We start from the raw sequence: 13,426 nt of genomic DNA on the forward strand, positions 1-13,426 counted from the left end.
TATCGCCAGCACTTGGGATGCTGTGGTGTGGGTGTTGCGGATCCCAGGCCAGCTTGGCTTACATAGTGAGACCTTATTCCCAAACAAACCAAACAAACATACACTGCAAAAAAAGAAAAAAAAAAGATCAATTCACAGGAAGCTGATGAAACCGTTCATGGCCAGAGCTGATAATTGAGTCCCGTGCGCACGCACTTCCAGCTGAGGTAATAAAAGATGATCTGTGTTGCTGCTGCTACTCTCCCACTGCGAACACGTGTCCTTTTCACAGATCGCTACGGGTTGTGCTTTGCTAACTTCCATGCTATTTGTCTGTCTCATTAAAATTGCTGCCTAAATGTAGAGCTGGAGAGGTCTCTTGCTTTTAAGTGCAGGAGAGCCATGGCTTGCCTTTGACTGGATGGAAATCCCCACATGAAGGAAGCTTCATTCGGGCAAGAGTTACAAAATTGGTGGTTAAATTAACAGTACCTGTGAAAGACCCTACAGACCCCCTCCCCAAAACCCGCAGCTAGCATGCTCCCGGGGGAACGTCCTGTTTGTTTTAAACAAATCTCCGGATCAGCAGCCAGCCTGCTCCCGTTAGAACATCCCAGGTGCCTGAGAGAACAGGAGATAGAGATAGGAAGACTGCAAGGCAAGATGTCAATAAGATAGGATGTCAACAAAGCAGGTTAGCTATAAGATAGGAACAGGATGATTGTTGCCAGGCATCCATGCTGAGAGAGGAAACCTTTCATGCCCCCCGCCGCATTCCGATAACCACGCTTTTGCTTCTGTAAACTTGCTTCTTGCTGACACCCATGCTAAGAGGGGAAACCATTCATGCCCCCACCTCATTCCGGTCGATCGATAACCACGCTTTTGCTTCTGTAAACTTGCTTTTTGCTCTTCCCTATAAAAAGCCGGCCCTCCAGTTGGCAGGTGCGCAAATCTTCCGAGAGATCTTGCTGCCCACAGGTACCTGTGTCTACTCAATAAACCTCTTGCGATTTGCATCCGTGCGGTCTCGGCCTGTTCCTTGGCGTTGGGGAGGTCTCCTCCCGAAAAGAGGTCCTCGTCGAGGGTCTTTCACCTGAACCTTGATGTCTTTAAACAAAGACACTCAAAGTAAGGTTGTGTGTTGATCAAATGTAACCAGAGACTTGTGGGTACTTCATTCACACCTGTGATCTTGGCAGTTATGAGGTAAGGCTGAGGCAGGAGGATAATGTGTTTGAGGCCTTCTGAGCTAGACAGTAGGCTCTCTCTCTAACAATATGGGAGCAAACCTAAACCAAAGGACATCGGAGCACGGGAGGCTTGCAGGAATTTAGCCTCCCATTTCCTCCCACCTCTTGTGATGGTTCAGTATTTGCTAACTGGGTGTTTGTGGCAGTGTCCTAGAACATAGCTGTGAACAAGGCAAATCGACAATACAGCAAGCAAGACATGGACACTTTTATGGGTAAAGAAATGTATTTATCTGATAGCAAGAATTGTCATTGCAAAAATAATTCTGACCCAATCATTTTTCTAAAGAAGATGCCATGTTTGTAATGTATAAATACGTGGAAGTGTACACATGATCGAATCACGGCATTCGGGGTGTCTGGTGACATACTACAGGGCTCACTATGGTAACCGATGTGGGCCTCATGTCCAATCTGCTGGATGCTTTCCTCTATAGACTTGCTTGAAGTCAGAAGCATTTCATGGTTTATTTCTCCCTTTCTGTGCTCTAGTCTGCAAAACCTTTATTTGGAGACTGAGTTGCCTGTCTGGGTTCTCTGATTTTCTTGGCCTTTTCTCTCTCTCTTACTTTGTTTTGTTTTGTAGCATCTTCTTTCCTTTCTTTTGAATTTATCTTTTGTTACCTGAGTTCACACCCATGGGATATTTTTCTTCTGCATCTAGAATATTCATAACTATTTTTCTTGTTTCCTCATGCACATATTTTGCTTTCTCCAAGGTGCTTGTTTTTTTCTTTCCTGTTTTTCACTTGATAGATAGAGCTGTCTGTCTATCCTGAAGGCATGTTTCTAGACTGGTAATCAGTCTTTGACATTTATAGACTTGATCAATGGTGAGATTCAAAGCCTGTGAGACTTTCTGACCTGGAGCTTCCCTAGAGGGGACGAGGCCAGTAGTTCTTTCAAAGCAGCAGCGTTGCCAGATTCCTAGTAGAGGCTCCCAGTCTTCCGGACCCCAGTCTTCCAGATGAGGGGTGAAAGGCCTTTGTCGTTGAAGACCAGGGCAATCAATCATGTTGGGACATCATTACCAAGGCTACCTTAGAGCATCTCTTGCTTGTGTTGTTGACCAAGGACTTTTTTTTACTCTTTATGACCAGTGAGTCTCCCGCTAAGGAGGATGAGGCAGTTGCTAGGCAGTGGGAGACTTGGGAGTGAGACAGCAATTAAAATATCACCACTAAGCAAATATTTCCTCTCAGCTCCTTTTGCTGATTCCAGGATAGTTTTTCCAAGCCGCATTCCTTTTCTTTCGAGGTCTTGAAGGTTGTTTCTCCTTTCTCTGCTTTCTGTGTTCTTGTGGGCTCTAATTTCTAAAATATTCTAAAAATAAAGTTTTTAAAAGTATTTTTTATTTTTTGAGATTATAATTGCATTATTTCTCCCTTCCCCTTCTGCCCTCCAAAGCTTCCTGTATACTTCTCCTTGTTCTTTTTCAAATACATGACCTCTTTTTCATTAATTGTTGTAATATGTGTGTATACATATATGTGTGTGCATATACCCATATTTATACATACTTTTATATATGCATATATTTATGTATTTAAGAATATATATGAAGCTTTAATGGAGTCTTCGAGGAAGCAGGATTAATGTGCATGCCCAATTCTGAAGTCATGCAGTCTCTCCTGAAAGGTCATCTTTTCCTAAAGATCTTCCCTGTACCCCTATTCCCATGACCTGGTTAGGTCCCTCCTTTTGGATATCCACAGCACTGTGCACCTCTTTTGTCTAAACATCATTTGTCTCTGTGTGTAATGGTTTGGATCACCATCTTCCCCACTGAGTTTCGTGCTCTGAAGAGCAAGGCTACCACATCTCCATCCCCTATGGGTTCTGGCACGTGGAGAGCCTGATATGTTGTAGCTGTAGCATAGTTACGTCGTCAACAAACTGTCTATTTCTAATGGTCAACAGCAAATTATGATGGAAGAGGAATGCCACATTGCTATCTTATCTGATTTAGAGATTCGAGGCATGTAGATACAAATGTTTTCGATTTTAGCTTTTGAAGATAAGTCTTCGAGAAATCAACACTTACTAGTTTGAATTGCAAGAACTGCTTGCTTGTGTAATTTGATTTCTGAGTATGAGCAAGGAAATAAACATATGGGCAACTCCATCCCTCTTCAACTAAGTCCATACGTAATTCTTCCTTTCAGCGAATGTATATTAATTACAGGAGGCCACACAGTAGAATCCTGTGGTAGCCTGAAATCTTCTCTCTTGGATATTAAAACTTCTTTCACTGTTTGCTGCTGTACAGCTGTGGAAGCTAAATGTCAACTTTAAAAGGCAATGAATAAAAATGAGTTTGCTCAATGGACCAAAATAATGTGCTTCAGCTTATAAAAGGAAAGCTGTATTCATAATGTAAATTTAAGCTTCATGTTATCTCTTAAGGAAAAAAAATTAGAAAGTGGGTATAGCCTTACTATTTAGGGTCCATTGTTACCTTAATTTCTAGATAGCACCATTTATGCCGTAATGGTGTTGGTCCGTCTACTTCATTTTCTCATAACTCAGCCTGCGGCTACTACATCACTTTGCCCCAATATGAAGAGAACACTATTTATTCATAAGCTGGTAACAGATACCACAGTGAAACACTGAATATGAGGACAACTACAATATTTCATGCCACGGTCTTGATGCTACCGATTTTAACTATGAAAAGAGGTTCCGTTGGGTAATGTCTTCCTCACGTGCTATGGACTAAGGAAAAGGGGGAAATTGTACTAGAGAAATACGGTGGCTAGTCTTGATCTATCGATTTGATGGCATCTGAAGTCAACTAAAATAAACTGAGGAACACTCCTGTGAGAGATTTTCTTTTTTTTTTTTAATTTATTTAAGGATTTCTGCTTCCTCCCCGCCACTGCCTCCCATTTCCCTCCCCCTCCCCCGATCAAGTCCCCCTCCCTCATCAGCTCAAAGAGCAATCAGGGTTCCCTGATCTGTAAGAAGCCCAAGGACCGCCCACCTGTGAGAGATTTTCTTGATCAGATTATGTGAAGCAGGAAGAGCCATACTGAAATGTGAATATCTCCTGCAAGTGGCTGCCCTGCATTGAGGTGAGAACCAGTTTCTATGGGGCGCCAATGTAGGGCAAAATCCAGCCTCTCTCCAGGAATCCTCCAGACCTTCAACTCCATATTGGGACCACCGGGACATCCAGCCGCAGGTACTGAGCAACTACCTGATTCTGCCCTCTCCAGTGTGACACAGCCATTGGTGAAATGCCCAGATCATATTCTGTAGAACACTAATAACTCCCCCTTTAACAGACATATTCATTCTGTCAGTTCTGTTCTTTAGAGGACCCCAAGTAATACAAGAAAGTAATACATGAAAGCAGATGGACATTAAAATTTATATCAAAGACATAAACCTGAAATGACATTTATAGACTTGGAGGCTGAATTAGCTAGTGTTTCCCTTGAGATCCAGCCATTTTCTTTCTTACCAGTGAGTTTCCCAAGGCATTGGCCATGGTTGGTGATAGGAGTGTTGAAAATCAAGGATACTCAAACGGTCTCTTAGAAACCCACAATGATCTTTCGCTTTAGGTAACTGAGACACATCTTTATATATAATACTTTTACTCCATGTATACAGAAGAGACTGACGGGAGGCACAGTTCCCGAAGACACATAGGGAAGAGAATAGAAGCACGTATTTACTGAAGATACTAATTTAAGTTTTTCTTTGCCTTCCCACTTCATTATCAAGCCTCTAAAACAAGTTTAACTTAATTTAGATATACTGTACTATTTATGAGGCATGGGAAACTAACTTGTAAGTGGATTCTTGATTATCTGATTATCTAATACGAATTCATTTTATGTGAAGGTCTTAGTTATCAGAAGCCGTATGTGTGTGCTTACATACAGATACGTATCTACATACACATAACTGTGTGTGGTATTGTAATGAGGCTATAGGAGAAATCAGGGTTGCCTCCCTTTCTCCCTTCCTTCCCTCCCTCCCTCTCTCCCTTCCTATTTTTTATGGAGTGAGAAGCATGTCCAGGGGATCTGGTGCTGGGTAGAGAAATACCCAAGGAAGACTTTGCACAAGGTCAGCTCTGAGTCCTACATCTTACCAGTGCTATCAAATTTGACTGCCTCCTGTAGTAGTGACTGGTGCATATTTGTTGACATTTCATAATAAATGTGTCTTGTTTCCAGAATGCAGATGAAAAAAAATAAAGTGTATTGGTCACTGGGTAGCTTTTGACACTAATAATCATTCTTTCTTAGAGCGAGTACAATCTGGGCAAATAGGGAACCTGGGACCTACTTCTGGGACTGCCCACCACTGACGAGGTGACCTTGCTCTTGGCTAATAATCCTCCCTCGCTTCCATCTGGAGCAGGAGGGGTTGAACCAAATGATCTGTAACATCCTTTTCCTGTGCTAATTAATGGCTATAAGGGGAAAGGTGTCTAAATGGGCAAATTAAATGAGACCAAAAGGTAGCGGAGGCAGTTAAGCGTCCGCTGTTGGCAGAGAGCTCCTCTCTCTGCCTGTGAAGTGGTCTCTTCACGGTAGCAGCAGCAAGCTCAGGCCAGAGTTTAACTGCTCCCTGTTCGCTCCTCTCATGGGGCAGCAGGCATTTCTAAAACCTGCCACACTCTGCAGAGCCAAAAGGGACAGCATATAAATCACAAGAGTGCTTTTGTTCTCTTTGTCTTTTCCCTTCTGCGAGTCCTAGGCAAGGCATTTATTTTCTTTTCTACTGACTGTGACGACTTGTCTCTTGGTGAAAAACCATCTAGTTGCTGAACATATTTCAAGAAGGAAAACACTGTAGAAAAAGTCCCTGTGAGGATGTGGAGTAAATAATAATAAACTGCGACAAGAAGGGGGTGGGGGAAAGAGCACGGAATAGAAAGGAAATAGATCTGAACTCCATTCTCATCTCCATCTGCTATAGAACTGTTCACTTTAATGTGTCTAGGCTTGCTTCCTTTCATTGTAATGCAGCTAGGCCATGCGTCGGCCAGGCTCATTCTGTCCATTTTACCCTCCCCCCCACCAGCCCAGGTGTTGGTCACCCGGTCCAGACTTGGACATTTGGAGAACATGCTGTGAAGTAAATGGAGTTTGGGGGCAAAGCCTGTTTCAAATCAGCCACTTTGTCATCTCTGATCATTTGTTGGCATGAAGGGGCTCAGCTGGGGTTTCTGTTCCACGTGATGTCAGAACCGCTATGCTATCCAAGCCGGCTCACTTCCGCTCTCGGAAGTTATTCCTCATCTTGTGTAAGAACTCAACCGGAGATGTCAGTACAGTATGCTGTCATGACTGCTCTATGCACCTTTACTTTCACTGTAGATCAGCTGGAGTCTAAGAATCAGAAAGCAGAAACTGCCAGTCTTCTTCAGGTCTGTACTGGAAAGTGTGGGATCTCTCTTCTGCTCCCTGTTTGTCATGGCTATGACAAAGCCAGCCCAGCCGCAGAAAGGAATCAAAGAACTTCTGCCTCTTCCTGACACCTGCAGAGAGAGGCAGGATTACTGCAGCCACCAGGCAGGCTGGCAACCTCGAGAGGTAATCAACAAAGCCTAACTTGATCATTCCTGATTGCCTCATTGAGCAGGTCTGGAAAACCAAGAAGCTCAACTTTGTTGATGGAACTTGAAAAGCTACCATAATGGACTTGGATGGAGAAGATAAATTGGAAAACAAGGGCAGAATGAATAAGTCATTGGTCAACGGTTAACTCAAACCTCGAGAGCCAAGAGACGGTATCTCACGCTTTGACCTAAATTTTGTTATCAAATTATGTTAATTGCCATGCAATGATAGCCAATGGGACATGGTATTACTAGGCGCTAAAACAATCCTCACCAAGGCACACAGCCCAAATTCCAGATCAGACCAGGACTTGTGCCACTACCCAAATATTGCTATTAGGAAGAGCATCCCGCTGATCTGCCAGCAGCATCCATCAGCTAAGCAGGGGTACACTATATACAGGAGCAGGGTGAAGAGAAAGAGCAGTTCGCTGGCTCTGAACTCATTTCAGCAAATTCAGCCAACTAGAACAGCACCAAGAAACTTACTCCAGGCTGAGAAGGACGTTAGCATGATCCCTGCCTCCCAGGGGAAAATGTCAAGCTAGAGTCTATGCATGTCTGAATAATCAGTATCCCCATTTGTTTAAAACTGAAAATTTTCATTTGAAGATTTGAAGCTTAGCACTCACAAAGATCAATTTTATATGCTAATTTGACTAGGCCCATGGATACCCAGAGTTAGTAAAACACCATTTCTGTGTATGCAGGTGAAGATGTCTATGAAAGAGATTAGCATTTGAATTAAGAGTAAGGCTGTTCCAACCCATGTTGAGTGTGTACCCTTCAGTCCATGGACAGCCCCAACAGAACAAAAAAGCAGGAGGACTAAATCTGTTCTCCTAGATCTATTAGGATGTCATGGTCTCCCATCCTCGGACACCAGAGCTCCTTGTTCTCAGGACTTTGGATTCTGAACTTATATTCCATCCCTACCCCAAGTTCACATGTCTGCTTATGGGGTTATGCCGTCAGCTTCCCTGTATCTGAATTGCATCAATGGCTTTTCTGGTTCTGTGTCTTGCAGAGAGCAAGTTGTAGACTTCTTGTCCTCCATGTCAGCCAATTCCTGAAATAAAACATCCTCACAAAAACAGTGCCCCTGGGCTCAGGGCCTGCCCTGCCTAAATATAGCAATTATTATCTCCATGTTTACAAAAATAAAGTGATGTACAACAAACTATATATCAAAATTCTAGTTGTTCTATCATTCTTCTGGATAATAAAACATCTCAGACAATAAGTTTTGGTGTTAATAGATTTTATTAAATTATTGATTTATTTATTTGTGTGTGTGTGTGTGTGTGTGTGTGTGTGTGGTGAGTGTGCTCACAAGCCATGGAATGTTTGTGGACATCTAGTAACAACCTTGGGGAATCAGTTTCCTCTTTCCATTAAGTGTATCCTGGGGATTGAACTCACGTTGTCAGATTAGGAGGCAGGTGCCTTTACTTGCTGAGTCATTTCACCAAATATAAACGTCTTAGCTCAAATCCTGGCTTGCTATTAAGTCCCAGCTGTGGGATTTCAGACTATTACTTTAGTCCCTGTGCACGTTTCACCCTATAGAGACTGTAAATGATGAAATCAATTTAGAACGCTCTGAAGGGTAATGAATTAACATATACAAGGCCATTGGAATAGTGTTGGTGCATAGTTAGCTATTTGGAAGCATTTGCTTTTATTAGTTTTACTCCCATATTTGCAAGTTATTGGAGCCCAACCTAAGCTCGAATAATAAAGGGGAACACTTGAATATACAACAGGGCGCCTTCAGAATTCCTGTTTTGACTTACAGTTAGCTCTTCCTCTGAAAGAGAATGTTGCAGAAGTGAGATTCCGAACGTTCTGTTGCAGACCTGAAGAAGACTGGCAGTTTCTGCTTTTTGATTCTTGAACTTGAGCAGCTGTACTGTGAGACTAAAGATGCATGGAGCAGTCACGCGGAGGTGACAACACACTCTATCGACATCTCCAGCTGAGTTCTTACTCAATAAGAATAACTATCAAGAGTGGAGGTGTGAGCTGTCTTGGAGAGAGATCACATAGAGCAGAAACCCCAGCTGAGCCCATTCACCCCACTGATGATCAGAGATAACATATAAAAGTGGCTATTGTGTGCTACTAGCTTTGAATCTACAGAAATAGATAATTGAGATCATTTTCATATCTCTAGGTAACATGTTTATGTAGTTATTTCTTCCCCAATATTAAAAGTATAGCTATAGTTTTATCATTTCTGAGTAGAGATGCAGGTAGACTGAATGTTGGGGACTCATAATCTAGTAAATCTAGTGAGAGAATCTGGAAACTCTGAAAATCCCCCCACAAAAAGCACAGGAGAAAAACTCCTTGACTTTGGTCTTGAAGATAACTTAATGAATAGAAGGTAAAGGCACAGGCAACTGAGAAAAAAAAATTAAGATTCATTGAACAGTTAGCGGTTGTAGTTAATACTTTAGGATTGCAGGTGTGAAATCCCCTGAGAGTAGATCATGAGTGTTCACATCACAAAAGTGAAAGGCAACCGTGGGAAGATACTTTTGTGAGTTTGACTGCATTCATTTCACTGTGCTCGAGGAAGTCCAAACATCACATTACACAACACACCAGAAACACAAACCATCGTTATTAAAACAACAACCCCAACAAAGCCCAAGATGGGTAGTGAAGATTTTCAAATTGTCACAATGGGGGCATTTACACATGTCTGTCATTTCTGTATATCCCATGCCTGAGTTCCAGGTAGAGATGACACCCAAGCTGTAGATCAATGGACAAAAAGATACTCTAACTGGAATATCCACTTGTCCTGCCTATGTTGGGTGAGCCTAATTGTCATCATGTAAGTTACAGTTGTCATTTACAAAGTATTCACAATCACTTGAAGTCTTTAGCTGGTCTCAGTGGATAGTAACATGTTTAAGGTAGAGTTAAAGTTTAAAGAAAAGAAGGACTTTCTAGAATTACAGAAACCTTTTCTGCTGTCTTTTGAGTCTGCACTTTTCATTTACATGAATACTTTAAAAACATAGATGAGGCCAGGCAGTGGTGGTGCAAGTCTTTAATCCCAGAACTCAGGAGGCAGAGGCAGGCGGACCTCTGTTAATTCCAGGCCAGCCTGGTCTACAAGAGCTAGTTCCAGGACAGGCTCCAAAGCTAGAGAAACCCTGCCTCAAAAAACAAACAAAAAACATAGATGCTTTATTCTTTCAAATAGCTTCCAAAAATTATTAGGAGCAAGGAAATTCTTCCAGCATATATGTTTGATGACTGTCTACTTTGCACCAGGAAAATTTGCCATTGGTAATATAGATGCAAAAGACAGTCTCATTTGTCTGCTATCTGAGGCAGGAAAAGTAACACTTCCTGGTGCATTGGGAAGACAGAGGCTCAGCTAGAAGTAATAGAAGACTTAGCTAGTAGTTCCTGAGTAATGAAGGGATACATTTGGCCACCAGGCATGAACTCTAAGGTCAAGGAATCCAAGACTGGGATGGTGCTAAGCAATGTCTTAAGGGACCGAGATGAACTACTGTTCATCTTTAAAGTCTCTGGGTGGTTCCCATGCTGCAAAGGCAAAGCTGTTCTAGAAGGAACAACGTGAAGAGCTTAAGGAAATGCCTCTCTAGAATCTTTATCCCACACCTCACGACAGACTTGTCTGCAGTATTGTTTGTTTTAGGCTTCTAGATGAAGAAAAGAGAGAGGGGGCTGGCTTGCATAGCATTGAATGGATCAACCTGCAAGGTGTTGCATGCTGGGAGTGAACCCAAGATACAAAGGAGCGATGTGACTCAAACTGGGAAGTTTAGATGTTTCCAATTAGAAGAGATACCTGAGCTGTTAGACGAGTTGGGAGAAAAGGACATTCTTCAACAGAGGATAGAGGACTTGCAGAGGTAGACTGAGCAAGGCCCATCATGGGGTGGGCCTGCTTCCATGACAACTGAGTGAGTAGGACTTGAAAGCTGTGTGAAGAATTTGGGCTTGTGATGGGGGAGAGTCTTCTGGCTTGTGTTAATTTCATTGGTTAAATGAAGAGACTGCCTTGGCCCTTTAATAGGACATAAAATTAGGTAGGCGGAGTAAACAGAGCAGAATGCTGGGAGAAAGAAGCTGAGTCAGGGAGTCGCCATGGTTCTTCCACTCCAGACAGACTCAGGTTAAGATCTTTCCTGGTAAGCACACCTCGTGGTGCTACATAGATTATTAGAAATGGGTTAAGAGGCTGAAACTAATGGGCCAGGCAGTGTTTAAAAGAATACAGTTTCTGTGTAATTATTTTGGGTAAAGCTAGCCATGCGGGCGGCTGGGTGGCAGGAAGCGGCTCACCACCCCTACTATTACAACAGGCTTGATCACGTCAGTGATGGGAAAGGTTTTCAAGCCCTGGGAAGACCTCAGATGTTTGGGTTTGAGAAAGCACAAAACTGGTAGACAACTGAGGCTGCCATCAGGAGACTCTTGACTATAATAAGCAAAGTCAAAATAAAATCCTGCTCTTTGGCAATGACAGTGTGGCAGGAGAAAAGGTTGTGGCTTTTTGATGCAACAGGAAAGAATTGACATTTACAGGATCGCTGGTTAATTATGAGGATAAAGTGGTTTCGGGTTGCTTCCTAACCTTCCTGCTTAGGCATTCAGGGGGCATGAGGGAATTCAGTGAGGTAACATCAGAGGCCAGGAGACTGACAGAACAGACAGATCCAGGAGACTAGAGAAGAGATCCAGCCCCAGTTGCTAACATTCGCTGAGGCAGCATCAGAAGCCAGGAGACTGAGACTGGAGAACAGACAGATACAGCCCCAATTGCTAATATCAATATCAAAGCTGGTTCCTCTTTCCCCAGTCCTTCTCCTTTCATCTATCCTCCACCTTAATAGCTGAATACTCTCTTTTAAGAGTCATGAGATAACAATATCATTATAGTAGTTTTAGATGCTGTAACAATTCTCACTTGATAGGGCTCAGTGGGGTGTGGTAACTTTCCATAGAATAACAGGAAGGGATCTAGAAAGCAGTAGAATTTGGTTTGGATTTTGTCTGCTTCAGTTGATGGCATCATCAACCCTCTGCGTTTCATGCTTCGTTCTGCAAACCATACCTTGACCTTTAGAAATTCCACACGCGTCGTCTGCATTCTGTCCTTCCTAACAATCTCCCAAGGTCATTTGGGTGAGGTTGCTCTTAACTGTGTAGAGGAAGAAATTCAAGCAGAAGACTAAGGAATTAGCTTCCCCATTAATTAATCCACTTATCAATTTCATAAATATTTATGGAATAAATATGAAGGGGAGGTGTTAAGATGCAGAGTGTTTAAAGGACTGTCTGAATGTTCCAGAATGACTTACGGGCAGAGCAGAGAGGAGGAAATTTGGGCCATATCACTGTGTTTATGAGAGGAGGGGAAAGATGCTTACAAAGATGACAGGGAGTTTTAGCTGGTACTGGCCTTGGAACAGGGTTAACAGTGGATTCCAATTGTCCTGCAGTTCATCTTTGCTCTCTGTCACATACTTATTAACCTTTTAGGGAGTAGTTTCTAAACATCTGCCTGTATTCTGAAGCTGTTGAGCAGCTACTGAATTCCATCTGACTTAATCAGAAGGTAGATGCAGGAAGAAATGACAAGGGCATTCAAATAGTTCAACATAGATTGTCAGCGGAAGTTAGTACCTCGTGTCTCAGACTAGTCTCTAAGTTGTCATACTGCCAAAGATGGTCTTGTCCCCCTGATCCTCCTGCCTCTACCTCCCAAGTCTGGTATTATAGATCTGTACCACTGTGTCTAAATTGATATGAGATGTAAAAGCAAAATGATGGTTAAGGATGGGGTACAATTTCCCAGAGTGCAAACACTTAACCTCTCACCCATAGCATGGAGACTGTCAGTGGCTAGACTTGTGTTAATAATAGGTGCTCCTAGCCGGGCGGTGGTGGCACACGCCTTTAATCCCAGCACTTGGGAGGCAGAGGCAGGTGGATCTTTGTGAGTTCGAGACCAGCCTGGTCTACAAGAGCTAGTTCCAAGACAGGCTCCAAAGCTACAGGGAAACTCTGTCTTGAAAAAAACAAAACAAAAGGTGCTTTTATTGTTGCAGGGAAAAGACTAATTTGAAATTATTTATTTCTTTGAGACAGTCATATTTAGAAGACACCATGAGATACAGTAATTGCATTGTATACTTGTTCTACCTTCTGGGAAAGGAGGAAAGATAACAGCTCTCCTTGCCTCAGACAAGATACGAAAGAAGCAAAATTAAACGTTAAGGTTTTTGCAAGCTAGAAGAACTCTGTGGGTTGGAGCCCAGCAGTTCATCACGCATTCACATTTCACCTGGTGTTCGTGCACATGTAGATATTTTAGCGAATGCCATGGCTCTAATGATAAATATCAGACTTGCTCACCAGAAAATATCTTTAGTTATTCTCTGCACCTGTTAAAGGTCAATGAGGGTATGTGTGCCGAATCGTGGGAGGTATTGGCTGAAAGCCAGCTGTCCAACTTCCAGATAACCTGACAGCCCAGCATTGTCCTCGTGAATCCACCAGCATCTGCTCCTCGGTTTTACATTTCCAGAACGGTCGTTTTTATCAGCATTTATCT

General features: G+C 42.7%; 1 protein-coding gene across 1 annotated transcript in view; it reads left to right on the top strand.

Moving 5' to 3' along the window:
* CUNH9orf135 (chromosome unknown C9orf135 homolog) overlaps positions 1-13,426 on the top strand; it is an 84,955-nt gene that overhangs the window by 45,003 nt on the left and 26,526 nt on the right. The window lies entirely within an intron of this gene.

The sequence above is a fragment of the Microtus oregoni genome, unplaced genomic scaffold (assembly GCF_018167655.1).
Source record: "Microtus oregoni isolate MIOR12 unplaced genomic scaffold, Mior012 000012F_ref0000307, whole genome shotgun sequence".
Lineage (NCBI taxonomy): Eukaryota > Metazoa > Chordata > Mammalia > Rodentia > Cricetidae > Microtus > Microtus oregoni.